At 40.5% G+C, this 22,732-nt stretch overlaps 1 protein-coding gene across 7 annotated transcripts in view; it reads right to left on the reverse strand.

Annotated features, from left to right (window-relative positions):
* The window catches only part of ZFYVE9 (zinc finger FYVE-type containing 9), a 210,229-nt gene that overhangs the window by 87,138 nt on the left and 100,359 nt on the right, over positions 1 to 22,732 (reverse strand). The window lies entirely within an intron of this gene.

Here is a 22,732-nt window from a genome sequence, read left to right on the forward strand (position 1 = left end):
CTGATAGTACAGAAAAGATAATTTAATAAAAGTGAAGATACTGCAGTCTCAGGGAAGAGTTAGGTCCACATGGTGGACCTACGTGGAGGGCATGAGCGCCCACAGCTTAGGAACCCAGCTGCAGAGAGAGTTTCCGCTCCAGCGCTGGAAAGGGAGGGTGTGTGGGAGAACTCACGGTGTGGGTGAGACGTGAGTTGTCTCAGTGGGAGATGCCACAAATTTGGGTGGCCTTGGCTACCCGGTGAGAGACATTGCAGAGGAATCTGAGCTTACACTGAGGACTGCACAGATCCTTTGTGTGGTCCTTGGGACAGAGACAAATATTATACCCACTGGGGCTAGCGCTCAGGCACTGATTGCCATCAAGGAGAAGAGCTCAGCTGAGTGGAATTACTTCCCTTCTGAATAAAAGAGAGAGAGAGAGAGAGAGAGAGAGAGAGAGATTGATTTACCATGCCAAACCTGGGTGTGTCACCTTTGGCACACCCTTAACCCTGAATACTGAACAGAGCTCTCTGGCCACACCCACCACAAGCCTCTAGAGATTCATCAAAAGCAGACAGTCCACTTAATCCAGAGTCATAGTATAATGAGAAAAGCCACCAAGAATATCTCCACAATGCCAAACAACAAACACAAGGAAGACATAATGATGCTCCCAAATGAACATGACACTCTAAAACAAGATTATGAAGATGATGAGATAGAAGAAATGCAAGATATCAATTTCAAAAAAACTATGGTAAGAACATTTAGAAGTTATCAAAAACCAATGCATGAACTACAGAAATCCATACAGGACAGGACAGAAAATCTCTCTCATGAAAATGTAATCTTAAGGAGAAATCAAAATGAAATGAGGAATTTAGTAGAACATGAAATTGAGATATTGAAGAGAAAACAAAATGAAATGAAGAATTCAACAGAACAAATGAAAAACACATTTGAGAGCCTTAAAAACAGAATCAGTGAGGCAGAAGAGAGAATATCAGACTTAGAAGACAGAGCACATTGGCCGGAGCCGCAGCTCACTTGGCTAATCCTCTGCCTGCGGTGCTGGCACCCCGGGTTCTAGTCCCGGCTGGGGCACCGAATTCTGATCTGCTTGCTCCTCTTCCAGTCCAGCTCTCTGCTGTGGCCCGGGAAGGCAGTGGAGGATGGCCCAAGGGCTTGGGCCCTGCACCAGCATGGGACACCAGGAGGAAGCACCTGGCTCCTGGCTTCAGATAGGCACAGGACGCCAGCTGTAGCGGCCATGTGGGGGATGAACCAATGGAAGGAAGACCTTTCTCTCTCTCTCACTGTCTAACTCTGCCTGTCAAAAAAAAAAAAAAAAAAGCACAGGAAAGTATATAGTCAAGCCAAAGAAAAGAAGAGGAAATTAGAAATCTAAAAAATATTGCTGGGAATCTACAGGATACTATTAAAAACCCAACATTTGGGTTCTAGAAGTTACTGAAGGCTCAGAGACAGAGAAAGGATTATAAGGCCTTTTTAGTGAGATACTAGCAAAAAACTTCCCAGGTTCAGAGAAGGAAAGAGACATCCAAGTACAGGAAGCACATAGAACCCCCAATAAACATGACTGAAAGAGATTCTCACTACGACACAATGTAATCAAACTCACCACAGTGAAACATAAAGAAAAGATTCTAAAATGTGCAAGAGAGAAACGTCAGATTACTCTCAGAGGATCACCAATCAGACTCACAGTAGACTTCTCATCAGAAACCCTACAGGCTAAGAGGGAATGGCGAGATATAGCCCAAGTACTAAGAGAAAAAACTGCCAGCCTAGATTATTATAACCTGCAAAGCTCTCATGTGTGAATGAAGGTGAAATAAAGACCTTTCATAGCAAACAGAAATAGAAAGAATTTGTCACCACTCGTCCAGCCCTGCAAAAGATGCTTAAAGATGTGTTACACACGGAAACACAGTCATCAATATGAAAGAAAGTAAAGGAAGAAAATCTCTCAGTAAAAGATCACAGGAAGTTCAAAGCGTATATTAGAAATATCTTTGGAAAAATGGCAGGGCAAAAAAAGTTTATAGCAATAGGTGCCCACATCAAGAAATTGGAAAGGTACTAAACACATGAGCTATCAATGCATCTCAAGGATCTAGAAAAACAACAGCAAACCAGACCCAAAACTAGCAGGAGAAGAGAATTAAAATTAGAGCAGAAATCAACAGAATTGAATCCCCCCCCCCAAAAAAAAAAACATTCAAAAGATCAACAAAATGAAGAGTTGGTTTTTTGAAAAACTAAACAAAATTGAAATACCACTGGCCCAACTGACTAAAAAAAGGAGAGAAAAGACCCAAATCAATAAAATCAGAGGGCCGGCGCCGCGGCTCACTAGGCTAATCCTCCGCCTAGCGGCGCCGGCACACCGGGTTCTAGTCCCGGTTAGGGCGCCGGATTCTGTCCCGGTTGCCCCTCTTCCAGGCCAGCCCTCTGCTGTGGCCAGGGAGTGCAGTGGAGGATGGCCCAGGTGCTTGGGCCCTGCACCCCATGGGAGACCAGGAAAAGCACCTGGCTCCTGGCTCCTGCCATCGGATCAGCGCGGTGCGCCGGCTGCAGCGCGCCGGCCGCGGCGGCCATTGGAGGGTGAACCAACGGCAAAGGAAGACCTTTCTCTCTGTCTCTTTCTCTCACTGTCCACTCTGCCTGTCAAAAAAAAAAAAAAAAAAAAAAAAAAAAAAAAAAATCAGAGATGCGAAAGGAAACGTAACAACAGACACCACAGAAATAAAAAGAATCATCAGAAATTACTACAAAAAGCTGTATGCCAGCGAACAGGGAAATCTATCAGAAATGGATAGATTTCTGGACACATACAACCTACCTAAATTGAACCATCAAGACATAGAAAACCTAAACAGACCCATAACCAAGTCAGAAATTGAATCAGTAATAAAAGCCCTCTGAACAAAGAAAAGCCCAGGACCAGATGGATTCACTGCTGAAATCTACCAGACTTTTAAAGAGAACTAACTCCAATTCTTCTCAAACTATTCAAACTAATCGAAAAAGAGGGAATCCTCCCAAATTCTTTCTATGAAGCAACCATCACCTTAATTCCTAAACCTGAAAAAGATGCAGCAGAGAAAGAGAATTACAGACCAATTTCCCTGATGAACATAGATCAAAAATTTTTTTTTTTTTTTACAGGCAGAGTTAGACAGTGAGAGACAGAGAGAAAGGTCTTCCTTTTCTGTTGGTTCACCCTCCCAAGTGGCCACCACGACCGGCGTGCTGCACTGATCTGAAGCCAGGAGCCAGGTGCTTCTTCCTGGTCTCCCACATGGGTGCAGGGTCCAAGCACTTGGGCCATCCTCCACTGTCTTCCCAGGCCACAGCAGAGAGCTGGACTGGAAGAGGAGCAACCGGGACAGAATCTGGCGCCCCAACCGGGACTAGAACCTGGGGTGCCGCCGCCCCAGGCGGAGGATTAGCCAATTGAGCCGCAGCGCCGGCCACAAAAATCTTTAATAAATTCTGGCCAATAGAATGCAACAACACATCAGAAAGATCATCCACCCAGACCAAGTGGGATTTATCCCTGGTATGCAGGGATGGTTCAACATTTGCAAATCAATGTCATACACCACATTAATAAACTGCAGAAGAAAAACCATGTGATTATCTCAATAGACGCAGAGAAAGCATTTGATAAAATACAACTCCCTTTCATGATGAAAACTCTAAGCAAATTGGGTACAGAAGGAACAAGCTTCAATACAATCAAAGCAATTTATGAAAATCCTCGGCCAGCACCCTACTGAATGGGGAAAAGCTGGAAGCGTTTCCACTGAGATCTGGTACCAGACAGGGATGCCCACTCTCAACACTGCTATTCAATATAGTTCTGGAAGTTTTAGCCAGAGCCATTAGGCAAGAAAAAGAAATTAAAGGGATACAAATTGGGAAGGAAGAACTCAAACTATCCCTCTTTGCAGATGATATGATTCTTTATTTAGGGGACCCAAAGAACTCTACTAAGAGACTATTGGAACTCATAGAAGAGTTTGGCAAAGTAGCAGGATATAAAATCAATGCATAAAAATCAACACAATGCCATGGCTGAGAAAGAACTGCTAAGATCAATCCCATTCACAATAGCTACAAAAACAATCAAATACCTTGGAATAAACTTAACCAAGGACATCAAAGATCTCTACGATGAGAATTACAAAATTTTAAAGAAAGAAATAGAAGAGAATACTAAAAAATGGAAAAATCTTCCATGCTCATGGATTTGAAGAAGCAATATTATCAAAATGTCCATTCTCCCAAAAGCAATTTATATATTCAATACGAAACCAATCAAAATACCAAAGACATTCTTCTCAGATCTGGAAAAAATGATTCTGAAATTCATATGGAGGTACAGGAGACCTCGAATAGCTACAGCAATCTTGTACAACAAAAACAAAGCCAGAGGCATCACAATACCAGATTTCAGGACATACTACAGGGCAGTTATAATCAAAACAACATGGTACTGGCATGGAAACAGACCAATAGAACAGAATAGACCAATAGAACAGAACAGAAACACCAGAAATCAATCCAAACATCTACAGCCAACTTATATTTGATCAAGGATCTAAAACCAATTCCTGGAACAAGGAGTCTATTCAACAAATAGTGCTGGGAAAACTGGATCTCCACATGCAGAAGCATAAAGCAAGATTCTTACCTTACACCTTACACAAAAATCCGCTCAACATGGATTAAAGATCTAAACCTACGACCCGACACCATCAAATTATTAGAGAACATTGGAGAAACCCTGCAAGATATAGGCACAGGCAAAGACTTCTTGAAAAGACCCCAGAGGCACAGGCAGTCAAAGCCAAAATTAACAATTGGGATTACATCAAATTGAGATGTTTCCGTACTGCAAAAGAAACAGTCAGGAAAGTGAAGAGGCAACCTACAGAATGGGAAAAAATATTTGCAAATTATGCAACCGACAAAGGATTAATAACCAGAAACTACAAAGAGATCAAGAAACTCCACAACAACAAAACAAACAACCCACTTAAGAAATGGGTCAAGGACCTCAATAGACATTTTTTTATTTTTATTTTTTATTTTTTGACAGGCAGAGTGGACAGTGAGAGAGAGAGAGAGAGAGAGAGAGAGAAAGGTCTTCCTTTTGCCGCTGTTTCACCCTCCAATGGCTGCCGCGGCCGGCGTGCTGTGGCCAGCGCACCGCGCTGATCCGAAGGCAGGAGCCAGGTACTTATCCTGGTCTCCCATGGGGTGCAGGGCCCAAGCACTTGGGCCATCCTCCACTACACTCCCTGGCCACAGCAGAGAGCTGTGGAAGAGGGGCAACCGGGACAGAATCCGGTGCCCCGACCGGGACTAGAACCTGGTGTGTCGGTGCCGCTACCCTACCATACATAGCCCTACCACACATCCCAGCCATCTTACTCCTTGAAATTTACCCAAAGGAAATTAAATTGGCAAATAAAAGAGCTGTTTGCATCTCAATGTTTATTGCAGCTCAATTCACAATAGCTAAGACATGGAATCAACCTAAATGCCCATCAATAGAAGACTGGATAAAGAAATTATGGAATATATACATCAGTAAAAAGAAAAAAAAAGAAATCCGGTCATTTGCAACCAAATGGAGGAATCTGGAAAACACTGTGCTGAATGAAATAAGCCAGTCCCAAAGGGACAAATATCATATGTTCTCCCTGATTGGTGACAACTAACTGAGCACTTAAAAGGAAACCTGTTGAAGTAAAATGGACACTATGAGAAAAAATGACTTGATCAGCTCTTGTCCTGACTGTGAGGAACAATTTACTATTTTATTCCTTTTAGTGGTTTTTTGTTGTTGTTGTTGTTCTACTTAATACCATTGGTTGAACTCTTTAATTAACACACAATTATTCTTAGGTGTTTAAATTTAACTGAAAAGTGATCCCTGTTAAATATAAGAGTGGGAATAAGAGATGGAAGAGAAGTAGAGTTCGGCACATGCTCATTTGGACTTACCTCTAATGGTAGAGCTAGAAACGTGCCAGGGGATTCCAATTCAATCCCATCAAGATGGCATGTACCAATGCCATCTTACTTGTGAAAGTGATCAGTTTAAGTTCATAATTGATCAAAAAGATAGGATTAAGTATCAAAGAGATTACATAAATAAGACCAGTGTCTGCAAATAATTGATAGAATTAAAAAGGAGAGAATGATCCTACATGGGAAGCAGGATACACAGCAGACTCATAGAATGGCAGATGCCCTAAACAGCACTCTGGCTTCAGAATCAGCCCTTAAGGCATTTGGATGAGAGTTTTGTAGGCATGGAAAGCCAAGACACTGTGGGAAAAAAAAAAGACCTAAATGAAAAATCTCTGCGAGTGAGATCCCAGTGGAAAGAAAGGGCCATCTAAGTCAGTACTTTTCTCTGAAGAGAGGAGAGAACTTCCACTTTGAATATGGCCTTGTCTAAATAAGATCGGAGTTGGTGAACTTAAGAGGCTTCCATAACCTTGGCAGCTCATGACAAGAACCTCAGGTAGTTACCGACATCATAAATAAGAGTGTCAATTGTTAAATCAACAATGGGAGTCACTGTGCACCTGCTCCCCATGTAGGTCCTCCGTCCTTAATGTGCTGTACTATGAGAATTAATGGTAAAACTACTACTCAAGCAGTACTCTATAGATCGTGTGTCTTTGTGGGTGCAGTCTATTGAAATCTTTACTTAATATATACTAAATTGATCTTCTGTATGTAAAGACAATTGAAAATGAATCATGATGAAGAATGGTGTGGGAGATGGGATGGCTGTGGGTGGGAGGGAAGTTATGGGGGGAAAAACTGCTACAATTCAAAAGTTGTACTTTGGAAATTTATATTTATTAAATAAAAGTTGAACAAAAAAAGAAATGTCAATGAATCTAAAGAGAGTCATAGATGCCAATACAATTGTAATGAGGCACTTCAACATTTCACTTTCAGCAATGGACAGATTAACCACACAGAAAATCAGGAAAGGAACAGTTAATTGACACTACAGACCAAATGGACCTAACAGATTCTATAGAAATGTTCATCCTACAGATGCAGAATACACATTCTTCTCACCAGTACATGGAACCTTCTCTAGGCTTGACCACGTGCTAGGCCATAAAGTAAGTCTCAGCTATTTAAAAAAAAATCGAAATCATACCATGCATCTTCTTGGACCACAATGTAATGAAGCTGGAAATCAGCAACTCAGGAATCTCTAGAGCATATGCAAACACATGAAGACTGAACAACATGCTCCTGAATGAAAAGTGAGTCATACAAGAAATCAAAAGAGAAATCAAAAAATCTCTGGAAACAAATGAAGACAATACATTATCAAAATGTATGGGATACAGAAAAAGCAGTGTTAAGTGGAAAGTATATAGCAATTGGTGCCTACATCAAGAAATTAGAAGCCACCAAATAAATGAGTTTTCAATGCATCTCAAGGACCTAGAAAAACAGCAAACCAAACCCAAAACTAGTAGGAGAAAAGAAATAATTAAAATTAGAAAAGAAATAAACATAGTTGAAATAAAAAATACAAAAGATCAGCAAAACAGAGAGCAGGTTTTTTGAAAAAATAAACAAAATCGACACACCACTGGCCCAACTAACCAAAAAAGGAGGGAGAAGACCCAAATCAATACAATTAGTGATAAAAAGGAATGTAACAACAGATCATAGAAATAATCATCAGAAATTACTACAAAGAGCTATATGCCAACAAATTGGGAAACCTAGAAGAAATAGATAGATTTCTGAACATATACAAACCTACCAAAATTAGCCATGAACACACAGACAACCTAAACAGATGCATAACCAAGATGGAAATTGGATCAGTAATAAATACCTTCCCAACAAAGGAAAACTCAGGACCAGATGGCTTCACTGCTGAATTCTACATGACATTTAAAGAACTAACTCCAATTCTCCTCAAGCTATTCAGAACAATTGAAAGAGAAGGAATCCTGCCAATCCCCTTCTACAGGGCCAGTGCTGTAGCGCAGTAGGTTAAAGCCATGGCCTGCAGCACCAGCATCCCAAATGGGTGCCAGTTCAAGTCCCAGCTGCTCCACTTCTGATACATCTCTCTGTTAATGTGCCTGGGAAAGCAGCACAGGATGGCCCAAGTCCTTGGGCTCCTGCACCCACATGGGAAACCTGGAGGAAGCTCCTGGCTTTGGATTGGATGGGCTCACCTCTAGCCAATATGGCCATGTGGGGAGTAAACCAGTGTATGGAAGACCTTTCTCTCTACCTCCCTCTGTAACTATGTCTTTCAGTTAAATAAAATAAATCTTAAAAAAGAAAACTTCTATGAAGCCAGCATCACCTTAATACCCAAACCTGGAAAAGATACAATAGAGAAAGAGAACTATAGACCAATATCCCTAATTAACATATGTGCAAAAATCCTCAATAAAATACTAGCCAATCAAATCCAATAACATATCAGAAAATCATTCACCGAAACCAAAAGGGATTTATCCCTGGTATGCAGGGATAGTTCAACATTCACAAATCAATAAATATAATTCATCACATTAATAAACTGAAGAACAAAAATAATATGATTATTTCAATAGGTACAGAGAAAGCATTTCATAAAATACAGCATACTTTCATGATGAAAACCTTAGGCAAATTTGGTATAGACAGAACCTTCCTCAACACAATCAAAATAGTTTATGACAAACCCACAGCTAGCATCTCATTGAATGGGAAAAATTTGGGCCTAAGGCCGTATCACCCTGAATGTGTCTGAGCTCATCCAAATGGGGAAAAGTTGGAAGCATTTTCACTAAGATCCAGAATCAGACAAAGATGCCCACTGTGCTCACTGCCATTCAATTCAGTCCTGCTTAGCCAGCACTATTAGGAAAAAAAAGGAAATCAAAGGGATGCAAATTGGAAAGGAGCAAGTCAAACTATCCCTATTTGCAGATGACAAGATTCTATATATAGGGGATCCAAAAGATCCCACTAAGAGACTATTGGAACTCATTAAAAAAAAAAGTTTGGTAAGGTGGCAGGATATAAAAGTAACACACAAAAATCAATAGCCCTTGTATACATAGAAAATGCCATGGCTGAGAAAGAATTTCTAAGATCAATCCCATTCACAATAGCTACAGAAAAAATTAAATACCTTAGAATAAATTTAACCAAGGATGTCAAAGATCTCTGATAAAATTGACAAAACATTAAAGAAAGAAATAGAAGACACACACAAAAATAAAAATCTCTCATGTTCATGGATTTGAAGAATATTATCAAAATGTTCATACTACCACAAGAAATTTACAGATTCAAAGAGATTCCAATCAAAGTACCAACAAGATCCTTCTCAATTCTAGAAAAATTGATGCTAAAATTCACAGGGAAATACAGAAGACCCTAAATAGCTGAAGCAATCTTATACAACAAAAACAAAGCCAGTGGAATCACAATACAAGATTTCAAGACACACTACGGGGAAATTATAATCAAAATAGCCTGGTACTGGCTAAAAATAGATGTGTAAACCAATGGAACAGAATAGAAACTTCAGAAATCAATCCACACATCTACAACCAATTTAATCTTTGAAAAAGGAGCTAAAATCAATCCCTGGAGGAAGGACAGTCTCTTCAACAAATGGTTTTAGGAAAACTGGATCTCTGTATGCAGAAGTATAAAACTAGAACCCTAGCTTACACTTTACACAAAAATCCACTCTAAAAGGATCAAAGACTTTAATCTATGACCCAATACCATCAAATTACTAGAGAACATTGGGGAAACTCTGTAAGACATTGGCATACCCAAAGACTTCTTGGAAAAGACCCCAGAAGCACAGGCAATCAAAGCCAAAAAGGACAAATGGATTACTTCAAGCTAAGAAGCGTATGCACTGCAAAAGAAACACTCTGGGGGCTGGCACTGTGGCACAGTGGGTTACAGCCCTGGCGTGAAACACTGGCACCCCATATGGGCACTGGTTCTGGTCCCGGCTGCTCCTCTTCTGATCCAGTTCTCTGCTATGGCCTGGGAAAGCAGTGGAAGATGGCCAAGTACTTGGGCTCCTACACCTATGTGGGAGACCCAGAAGAAGCTCCTGGCTCCTGGCTTCTGGCTCCTGGCTCCTGGCTCCAGGTTCCGGATCGGCACAGCTCCAGTCATTGCAGCCATCTGAGGAGTGAACCAGCAGATGGAAGACCTCTCTATCTCTACCTCCCTCTGTAACTCTTTCAAACAAACAAAATAAATCTTAAAAAAAAAAAAAAAAAAAAAACACTCTGTTAGGTGAAGAGGCAACTAACAGGATGGGAGAAAATATTTGAAAGATATGATACTAATAAATGATTAATATCCAGAATCTATAAAGAGCTCAAGAAACTCAACAACAACAAAACAAAACAAAACAATCCAGTTAAGAAATGGCCAAAGGACTGAATGGGCATTTTTCAAGAAAGGAACTTCAAACAGCCAACAGCCAGATGAAAAATGCTCAGGACCACTAGCCATCAGGGGAATACAAATCAAAACCACAATGAAGTTTTACCTCATCCCAGTTAGAATGGCTCTCATACAGAAATCAGCAAATAATAAATGCTGGCAAGGATGTGGGGAGAAAGGTACCCTAATTCCTTGTTGATGGGAATGTTAACTAGTACAGCCATTGTGGAAGACAGTATGGAGATACCTCAGGAAGCTCAAACTAGATACACCATATGACCCAGCCATCGCACTTCTGGGAATTTACCCAAAGAAAATGAAATCAGCATGAGTTATCTGTACCCCCATGCTTACTGCAGCACAACTCACAATAGCTAAGACATGGAATCAACTCAGATGTCCACCAACTGATGACTGGATGAAGAAATTATGGTATATATACACTATGCAATACTACACAGCAGTAAAAAAAAATGAAATCCTGTTGTTTGCAACAAAACTGATATAACTGGAAACCATTATACTTAGTGAAATAAGCCAGGCCTCAAAAAACAAATACCATATGTTTTCCCTGTTCTGTGGTAACAGAGTACCTAAAAGGTAAATAATCTATTGGAGTGAAATTGACATTTAAGTAATTTTTTATAGTCTTTGTCAACTGTTGAGGAATAGTGTTTTTTTCTTATACTATTTGTTGAATTCTTTATTTAGTGTAGGATTAATTTTATAAGTTTAACTGAAAAGAGATCTTTAAGAATGGGAATAGGAAAAGGAGAAGGAAGAAGGCTGGGAATGTGGGCAGGAGGGAGAGAAGAGTGGGAAGGATCACTATGTTCCTGAATCTTAATATAGGAAATGCATGAAATTTGTATACCTTAAATAAAATTTAAAAATTTTTAAAGGCTTGAGAGAGACCCCTTGCTCTTTGCTATGCAAGGGTAGAGTGACATTGTGACAACCACAAATACGTCATTACATTCCAAGCATCAATATAAGTACCTTACTCAGTTCTCTAAACTAGAGGTTTAAAAGTCTTAAAGGCAGTTATAGATTCAAAGGGCTTTGCACAACTGAAATATATACTGCCAAAATATCTTACTACATACCATATACCTTTATTATCACAGCTAACACAATTGACTGTGTTGATTTAACTTACTCCCCATTTCTCTACAACAGAAATAAACTGTATGGTGTAATGAACTAAATTATTTTTAATACTATACTGATACCCTCAATGTTATCACTACACCTGACACATAACAGACAATAAATGTTTGTGTATTGCTTCCTTGATGAGTGAAATTATTGCAAAAATGAGTATACGAATGGACAAGCAAATATTAACATGTTTACTTAGAAAGGGCTATATCATTCATGTCCAAATTCACAAAATAATTGAGGACCACTCAGCTTTAAAGATAATCAGCACGTTTTAAGCATTTTATAATAATGACTTCAAGGTGTATAGGACTATGATAAGCGCTTTCTCCAATTCTGGTGGTATAGCTTCCTGTATATACAGCTTCACCGCAAATAATGTTGAAAGTAAGTTAGAGACCTTGTGAAAGTCTTCCTATAACAGACTATGGAAATGACTCTGGTAAATATTATTGTTTTGAGTTAATAATAGTAAATATGGAATAGGTATTTGGGTAGATGTGGGGTCAGAGTCTGTTAGAACTGCTTTAGCTCTTATGCCATTTTGGTATGTACTAATATATGGAGAGTAGGGTAAGATACTCTTGCACTGGAGAATTTTTGCAATTTGTTTCTGTCACTTTTTTTAGGAAACATATTTATTTGAAATGCTGAGTAACAGAGAGAAAGAAAGGCAGAGATCTGACACCCTCTGGTTCATTCTCCAAATGTCTGAAACAGCCGAGGTTTGGGCCAGGCTGAAGCCAAGAGCCAGGAATTCCATCCAGATCTTCCCTGTCCCATATGGGTAGCAGTAACTCAAGTACTTGAGCCATCATGCTGGTGCCCAGGCATGTTTGCAGGGAGCAAATCGGAAGCTGAGTAGTAGGGACTTGAAGGAGCACTCAGATATGGAATACAAAAATCCCAAGTAGGGACTTAACCTGCTGTGTAATGGTACCAGCGCCAGTTACTGGCTTTTGTGAATGTTGGTCAATCACAAGCACTATCCTCTCCTGCTGTTTTTATTCTTGTAGGACAGTTATTTTTGTCATAATCAGAGGGTTTCATTTGAAGACCTACAGCATTGATTTTTTCCCCTATTTTCTAATTTGGAAAGAATTATCAAATAAATAGTTAACACTTTGGATTTTTCAAAAGTTGCAAAGAAGTAAGTGTTTTTCATACTGTAAGGGGATATAAATAGGCACAAAGAGATACCTGAGTATAAAATTTGTTCATGGGGCCAGCACTGTGGTGCAGTGGGTTAAAGCCCTAGCCTGTGGCGCTGGCATCCCACGTGGACACCTGTTTGGGTCTCAGTTGCTCCACTTCCAACCCAGCTCTCTGCTATGGCTTTGGAATGCAGTGGAGGATGGCTCAAGTCCTTGGGACCCTGCACCACCATGGGAAACCTGGAGGAAGCTCCTGGCTCCTGGGTTTGGATCGGCCCAGCTCTGGCCATTGTGGAGTAAACCAGCGGATGGAAGATTCTTTCTCTGCTCTTCCTCTCTGTGGCTCTGCCCTTCAACTAAATAAATAAATCTTTTTTTTTTTTAAAGAGAGAGAGAGACTTGAGGTATATTTACTAGTCACAGTGAATGGCCTTATTTGAGTCCTAGTTCAAGCATAACATTAAAAAGTGAAATAAAAGTAAAATATTCATAAAAATTTACTTAAAGTATTACTACTGAAAATGTGAACACTGGGTATTTGCTGTTATTAAGGAACTGTTGTTTTCTTAATATGCAATAATGTAATTGTTATGTTTCAAAACAGTCCCTGTTTCAGAGATATACAATGAATATTGATAAAGTGATATCTGATTTACATCCAAAATGATAAGATAGAGAAGTGGTGAGTGATTATTGGCTTTGCTAAGCATTGAATCTGGGTATTGGGCACTTGAATATTTATTAGGCCTATTTTTATATGATTGAAAATTTCTATAATATCAAATTTAAAAGACAAGGAATGGCAAGAACGTGGTTTAAAATATTAATGATAGTTTCCAATTGCTTATGTATCACAAATTAGCACTTTTTAACCTACTTAAAAAAAAACCTGTTTCAGTCAATGCAAGTATGCTGTTTGCAATACAATTAAAAAATATATAAAAATTAATTCATATTACCTTAAAAGAAGTAATATCCGATTGTATCAACTGCAAACAAATTTGATAGTCTCTGTTTATTCTATCAGTTCCCCATCAAAAATTTCACATTAGTGGCTGGTGTTCAGGTGTAGTGGGTTAAGCCACAGTGTGCAATGCTGGCATCCCCTATGGGTGCTGGTTCAAATCCTGGCTGCTCCATTTCCAATCCAGTTCCCTATAAATGACCTGGGAAGGTAGCAGAAGATGGCCCAAGTGCTTGGGCTCCTACCACTGGGAGATCCAGATGAAGCTCCTGGTTTGGGCTTCAGCCTTGCCCAGCCCTGGCTGTTACACCCATTTGGGGAGTGAACCAGCAGATGGAAAATCTTTCTCTGTGTCTCCTTCTCTAACTATAACTTTCAAATAAATTTTTAAAAAAAAAAAAGAATTACATTGGGGCCACAGCTGTGGCACAGTGGGTTAAGCCACTATCTACTATGCTGGTATCCCATATGGGCACTGGTTCGAGTCCTGGCTACTCCACTTCCAATCCAGATCTCCGCTAATGTTGCTGAGAAAGCAGCAGAAGATACTCAAGTTCTTGGGCACCTTAACCCACATGGGAGTCCAGGAACAAGCTCCTGGCTCCTGGCTCCGATCTGGCCACTGCAGCCATTTGGGGAGCAAATGAGCAGATGGCAGATCTCTTTCTCTCCTCTCTCTCTGTAACTCTGCCTTTCAAATGAATAGATAGAATCTTTAAAAAGAAATTAAAGAGTTATTGGTTATGTATTTTCCAGTAATCTGAATTTCACTGATTACCTCCCTGTGGTAACTATTTAATGTGTTAAACTCCTTTATTTCTGTAATAAACTGGTCAGATTCAGAATCTGGTCATATTCTATGTAACTGTTTTGGGAAAGATTATTTCATAATTCTCAACATTTTTTTAAAGATTTTATTCCATAGATTTGAAAGTCATAGTGACAGAAAGAGAAGGAGAGACAAAAGAGAAAGAGATCGTCCATACACTGGTTCACTTCCCAAATGCCCACTACAGCAAGGGCTGAGCCAGATAAGAACCTGTAACTCCATCTGGGCCTCCCATATGGGTTCGCAGCAGCTCAAGCTGTTGGGCCATCCTCTACTGCTTTCCCAGACACATTAGCTGGAGTGAAAACAGGCATTCCAGGGGCCGGCGCTGTGGCACAGTGGGTTAAAGCCCTGTCATGAAGCGCCAGCATCCCATATGGGCACCGGTTCTAGTCCCGGCTGCTCCTCTTCTGATCCAACTCTCTGCTATGGCCTGGGAGTGCAGTAGAAGATGGCCCAAGTCCTTGGGCTCCTGCACCCATGTGGGAGACCTGGAGGAAGCTCCTGGCTTCAGATCAGCGCTGCTCTGGCCATTGCGGGCATCTGGGGAGTGAACCAGCGGATGGAAGACCTTTCTGTTTTTCTGTAACTCTGTCTTGCAAATAAATAAAAATAAATCTTTAAGGGAAAAAAAAAGAAAATGGGCACTCTGACATGATATTCAGGCATGGCAGATAGCAGTTTAACCACCTACACTATGATGCCAGCCCTAATTGAATCAATGTTAAGAACTACAGTAAGAGTAAAAAACTAAGAACAATTACCCAATATTTCAATGATTAAAATTACTTATTTTCATTTTTACATCTTTTCTTCAGATATACTTGTTTGTATGCCCAAGAATAATTTTTATAATTGTATACAAAGCACTTGGCATTCTGAAACCAACTTCTAATTTGGTCTATCAGAGGAAAGCACTGATTTAAGACTTAATATCCTGGGGCCAGAGCTGTGGTGTAATGAGTAAAGCTGCCACCTGCAGTGCTGGCATCCCAGATGGACGCCGGTTCGAGTCCTGGTTGCTCCACTTCCAATCCAGCTCTCTGCCATGGCTTGGGAAAGTGGTAGAAGATGACCCAAGTCCTTGGGCCCCTGCACCCAAGTGAAGACCCAGAAGAAGTTCCTGCCTCCTGGCTTCAGATCGGCACAGCTCTGGCTATTGCAGCCAACTGGGGAGTGAACTAGCAGATGGAAGACCCCTCTCTTTCTCTGCCTCTCCTTCTCTCTCTGTTTAACTCTGACTTTCAAGTAAATAAATAAATATTTTAAAAATATACTTAATACCCTACTCTGTGTTGTTCAATAAACTAATTTTAAAAACTGTGACCAATCTACATGAAATGAACGAATTCCTAGAAAAACAAAATCTACCAAAATTTAATCAGAAATAAACATGAAATCTGAATAAAACAATAACTTATAAGGACACTGAATCAGTCATCGAAACCTCCCAACCAAGTCCTAGATCAGATGGCTTCTCTGGCAAATTCTACCATTCAAAAGATGTAACATTAATTCTTCTCAAATGCTTTCAAAAGACTACAGAAGAGTAAACACTTCACAATTCTTTCTATAATGTCAATATTACCTTGACACCAAAGCCAGACAAATTTACTACAAGAAACAATCGACCAGCATCACTTATTAACACTGAGGCAAATATCCTCAACAAAATACTAGGAAAATGAATTCAGCAGCACATTAAAGGGATTATATACCATGACCAGTGACATTTATTATTATTATTATTTTGATAAGAGTTGACAAAAATGACTCCATTTTGACTGTCAATTTCACATCTGAAATTCAAGGATGGTTCAACATAGGAAAACCAATCCATAAAACACATCACAGTAACAGAGTAAAACCAATCAATCACATGATCACCTCAACTGGCAGAAAAATGCATTTAAAACAATTTAACACTATAAGATTTACTTGAAAGAATTACACAGAGAGAGGAAGAAAGAGAGAGAGAGAGAACGAGAGAGATCTTTCAACCTCTAGTCCACTCCCCAAATGGCCGCAACTCCCAGTTCTGGGCCAGACCAAAACCAGGAGTCGGGAGCTTTCTCTTGAGCACCCAAGTGGGTGCAGGAACCCAAGCACTTGGGACATCCTCCTCTGCCATTTCAGGCACATCAACAGGGAGCTGGATTAGAAGTGTAGCAGCTGGGCCAGCGCAGAGGCTCAATAGGCTAATCCTCCACCTGCAGCGCCAGCACACTGGGTTCTAGTCCCGGTCGGGGCACCAGATTCTGTCCCGGTTGCCCCTCTTCCAGGCCAGCTCTCTGCTATGGCCAGGGAATGCAGTGGAGGATGGCCCAAGTGCTTGGTCCCTGCACCCGCATGGGAGACCAGGAGAAGCAGCTGGCTCCTGGCTTTGGATCAGCGCGATGCGCCGGCTGCAGCAGCCATTGGAGGGTGAACCAACGGCAAAAAGGAAGACCTTTCTGTCTCTCTCTCACTATCCACTCTGTCAAAAAAAAAAAAAAAAGTGTAGCAGCTGGATCTCGACCAGCACCCAAATCTGGACACTGGCATTACAGGCAGCAGTTTTACCCACTACCCTACAATGCCAGCCCCAACACTCTTTTATGACTAAAAAAAAATTCAGTAAAGTAGTAACAAGGGAATTACATCGTCATACTAAAGACCATGTTGGGGACCAGTGCTCTGGCACAGCGGGTTAAAGCCCTGGCCTGAAGTGCCAGCATCCCATATGGGCGCCGATTCTAGTCCCAGCTGCTCCTCTTCTGATCCGGCTCTCTGCTATGGCCTGGGAAAGCAGTAAAAGATGGCCCAAGTCCTTGGGCCCCTGCACCCGCGTGGGAGACCCGGAAAAAGCTCCTGGCTCCTGGCTTTGGATCAGCGCAGCTTCAGCCATTGTGACTATCTAGGGAGTGAACCAGCAGATGGAAGACTTCTCTCTCTGTCTCAATCTCTCTCTCTAACTCTGTCTTTCAAATAAATAAAATAAATCTGCTATGCCATAGCGCCAGCCCCAGCTTTCCTTTTGAAAAAAGGAACAAGACAAGGATGTGTGCTTTTGCCATGTTTACTCAACACAGTACTGGAATTTAGCCAGAGCAATAAAAAAAAAAAAAAAAGGGATCCAAACTGGAAGGAAGAAGTAAAATTATCTCAGTTCACATATGACATAATCCTACATACACAAAATCCTAAAGATACCGCCTCAAAAAGAATTGCTAGAACTAATAAATTCAGCAAAGTTACAAGACACAAAATCAGCTGCATTTCTACACACCATTAATGAATAATAAAAAATGAAATTAATGAAAAAAATTCCATTTACAATTAAAAAAAATAAGAATTATAAATTAAGGGGCCAGTGTGTGCCACCTGTAATGCCGGCATCCCCTTTGGGTGCTGGTTCCAATCACAGCTGCTCCACTTCCAATCCAGCTCCCTGCCAATGCACCTGGAAGGGTAGCAGAGGATGGTCCAAGTGCTTGGGTCACTGAATCCACATGGGAGACCCAGAATAGGCCCTAGGCTCCTGGTTTTGGCCTGGTCCAGTCCTGGACTTACCAGCCATTTGGGGAGTGAACCAGGGTATTTGAGATATTTCTTTCTCTCTATCACTCTGCCTTTCAAATAAATTAATTAAAAAATAAAAAGAGGTAGGGCCAGTGCTGTGGCATAGTGGGTAAAACTACCATCTGCAGTGCTGGCATTCCATATAGGTGCTGGTTCAAGACCCTACTGCTCCAGTTCCGATCCAGCTCTCTGCTATGGCCTAGGAAAGCAGTTCAAGATGGTCCAAGTCCTTGGGCCCTTGCCCTGGCATGGGATACCCAGAAGAAGTTCCTGGCTCCTGGCTCTGGGTCAGCCCAGCTCCATCCATTGCAACCTTTTGGGGAGTGAACCAGCAATGGAAGACCTCTCTCTCTGCCTCTGCCTCTCTGTAACTATCTTTCAAACAAATAAAGCAATCTTAAAATAAAAACGAAAAAAAAAAAAAAAACCTACTTAACCAAAGAGATGGCTAATGAAAGAAATTAAAGACATAAATAAATGCAAAGACAGTCCATATATATTGATACTTAATTTGAAAAATGTCAATATCATCCAAAGTGATCCATAGATTCAATAGTCAAGTCAGAATTGCACAGAGAGGAAGACACAGAGACAGAGACAGAGATCTTCTATCCTCTGGTTCCCCGCACAAATGGCTGCAAAGACCAGGTCTAGGTCAACCTAAAGTCAGAAGTCAGGAGCTTCTTCTACATCTCCAGTAGTGCAGGGACCCAAGTATTTGGCCCATCTTCTACTGCTTTTCCAGGTGTATTAGCAAGGAGCTATATCGGAAGTGGAGCAGCCGGGTCTCAAACCAGTGCCCGTATGGAATGCCAGCTTGTAGGCAGTGGCTTTACCTGCTACACTAGCCCCTCAATACAGTCTTAATTTAAACCTCAACTACATTTTTTGCAGAAATAGAAAAGTCCATCTTTAAATTCATATGGAATCTCAAGGGACACAGAACAGCCAAAATAATCTTCACAAAGAACACACTCCCCAGGTCCAAAATTTACAACAGTATGGTACTACATAATGACAAACATAAAGACCAATGGAATAGAATACATAGCCCAGAAGTAAATTCTCACATGGTCAAATCATTTTTACAACAGTACCAGCAGCACTAACTACGTAAAGAAAAAAATAGATATGCACATTCAAAACAATGAAATTAGACTCATATCATATATAAAAATACAAATGCATTAAAAAAAACCCTAACTGTAAGTACTAAAACTATAAAATACAAGAAAACATAGGGGAAACTTTTAAAATACTGGGTTAGAAATGATATCTTAGATATCATTTTAAAAGCACAGGCAAAAAAAGAAAAAAACAGCAAAAGTGGATCACATTAAAATTAAAACCTTCAGTGCATAAAAAGACAAAAGTGTGGGGCCACTGCTGTGGCACAGCAGGCTAAGCCTCCACCTGAGTGCTAGTATCCCATATGGGCACTGGTTCATATCCTGGCTGCTCCTCTTCCAATCCAGGTCTCTGCTACGGCCTGGGAAAGCAGAGAAACATGGCCCAAGTGCTTGGGCACCCGCACCCACATGGGAAACACAGAAGCAGCACCTGGCTCCAGACTCCAGATCAGCCCAGCTCCAGCTATTGCGGCCATTTGGGGAGTGAACCAGCAGATGGAAGACCTTTCTCTGTCTCTCCTTCGGACTATAACTCTAACTCTCAAAAACAAACAAAAAAACCAAAAAGACAAAAGGGTAACAGTGAAAACCTTACAGAACAGGAGAAAATCATATGCCTGAAAAGGGACTGACATCCAGGATATATGAAGACCTCTACTAGTCAACAACAAAAAAGACAACTCAATTTAAAAATGGAGATGAAGTGAGGCACCAGCACTGTGGCATAGTAGGCTAAGCCTCTGTCTGTGCCACTCCCATATGGGTGCTGGGTACATGTCCCGGCTGCTGCTCTTCCAATCCAGCTCTCTGCTGTGGCCCGGGAGGGCAGTGGAGGATGGCCCAAGTGCTTGGGCCCCTGCACCCGCATGGGAGACCAGGAGGAAGCACCTGGCTCCTGGCTTCAGATTGGCACAGTGCCGGCTGTAGCGGCCATTTGAGAAGTGAACCAATGGAAGGAAGACCTTTCTCTCTGTCTCTCTCTCACTATCTGTAACTCTACCTGTCAAACAAAAAAATAAAAATAGAGATGAAGTGGGCATTTAGCCTAGCCATTAAGGCACATGGATCCCATATGAGAGTATCTGAATTAGATTCCCAGCTCTGGCTCCTGACTAATAGAGAACCTGTGAGGCAACAGGTGATGTCTCAAGTAATCAGGTTCTTATCACCTACTTGGGAGACCTGAATCACATTCCCAGCTCCCAGCTTTGGCCAGGCACAGGTCCAGCTGTTGCAGTAATTTGGGGTATAAACCAACAGATAAGAGTTTGTTTCTCTCTCTCACACACAGATAATTTATTTTTTCCCAATAGGCTAAGAACTTGAATAGACATTTCTCCAAAGAAGATACAAAGGGTTTTCAAAAAGCTCACAGAAAAGATGTATTATGAAAAAATATGCATGGATTTCACATTGGTGCCAGAGCTATTTTTTTTGCACCAAAGTAAACATATCTTTTAATTCTATTTTTCCATGTATTTTTTGAAGTCCCTTCATATATGCCAAGTAAAATACACTTTAAAAGAAAACATCAGATTCTTATAAAAGAGCAAGTATCAACTCTACCAAATGTTTAGTATTACTAAGTACTTATAAATTTCTTGGACTAGTGGGAAAGTAATGAATATGGCCTGACTCACAGACCAAAGACTTAGGTAGATTCCTAATGCTACAGTATATGGATAAAAGTAAACTAGTATTTTATTTTACTCACAAGGACTTCCAAAATTTTATCTCATAGGTTTATAGCTCTTTTCCAGGTGAAAAATCACATATCTCACATGAATTAAAATTCAAGAAAGCCAATGCAACATGTTTATTTTTCCTAATGAATGCACTTATAGTCTTAAAAACTATACAATAATTATCACTGAATTTTTTCAAATATTCCTAGTTTTTAATGGGTAAAAGTTACTAAAAGTAAACTTTGGTTTTTTTGACAGAGTTACAGAGAGAGGTTGAGACACAGAGAAAGGTTTCCATCCGCTGCTTCACTCGCCAGATGGCCACAATGGCTGGAGCTGCGCCGATCCAAAGCCAGGAGCCAGGAGCTTCTTCCGGGTCTCCCACGCTGGTGCAGGGGCCCAAGGATTTGGGCCATCTTCTACTGCTCTCCCAGGCCATAGCAGAGAGCTGGATCGGAAGAGGAGCAGCCGGGACTAGAACCGGTGCCCATATAGGATGCCAGCATTTCAGGTCTGGGCTTTAACCTGCTGCGCCATAGCACAGGCCCCAAAAGTAAACCATTTAGATAGGATAAAAGCAATCTACATTTGGGGAAAATTAGGATTTAGGTGACAAATATCAAATTATTAGGTCACAGAAAATTGAAACAGAATTGCATTGTATTTTATAAATAGAAGTATATAGAGAACTTGTTTGTACAAGAAATCTTTTAGTATTTACTTGCTTTAATATCCAATTATAAATTATTATATTCTATGACATTTATTACAATTATTACATAAATATATTTTTCTATAATTTATTCCCTCAGCACCAGCCAAAGGTTTTTTTCCTATTTTAAAGTAAGTTGTAAATCATGACTATCAATGCCTATCATTAACTATAAACCAATGTAAACTGCATACAAACTGTAAATATCTGCAAATGGATATTATAAATATTAGTACTTTATACAGAAACTGCTGCTGGGGCCAGCACTGTGACACAGTAGGTTAAGCTGCTGCCTGCGATACAGACACCCCATATCTTAGCGGTGATTTGAGTCCCAGCTGCTCTACTTGCAATCTAACTCCCTGCTGGATATCCACTGGTTTCCACCAGCACATAAACAAACAGGAAAATGGGAAAAGACACATAACTAACCATCCATTATATCTGAATTTGATCACATCAATTAGACTCCAGGCACTGAATAAAAAATGTACTACTGCATTATTTCTTCATTTACTAAACAAATATCTACTGAGCAACTGAGATAGACATTGGTTTAGCAGTTAAGACACCACCTGGGGACATGAGGCATAGCAGTTAAGACATCACTTGGGACACCCACATCTCATATTGGATAAACATGTATAAAATATAATTTTGGAGTGAACATTTAGAACATTTATAAGCATGAAATTAAGATGCTGCTTCAGGCACCTGTATTTCATAATGCAGTGCCTGGGTTCAATTTCTGGCCACACTTCTGATTCCAGCTTCTGCTGATGCATTCTGTGGGAGACAGCAGGTGGGGGCTCAAGTAGCAGGGCTCCTGTCACACATGTAGGAAACCTGGATTAAGTTCCCATCTCACTGCTTTGACCAGACTCAAACCTGGCTGTTGCAAGCATTTGGGGAATGAATCAGCAGATGGAGCTCTCTCTGTCTCTTTCTTTCAAATGAAAAAAAAAAATACATATAATATACATATATATAAATATATATTGAGCATTCAATATATGCTAAAGTGAGGTTACATAAGCAATCA

The sequence above is a fragment of the Oryctolagus cuniculus genome, chromosome 7, assembly GCF_964237555.1.
Source record: "Oryctolagus cuniculus chromosome 7, mOryCun1.1, whole genome shotgun sequence".
NCBI lineage: Eukaryota > Metazoa > Chordata > Mammalia > Lagomorpha > Leporidae > Oryctolagus > Oryctolagus cuniculus.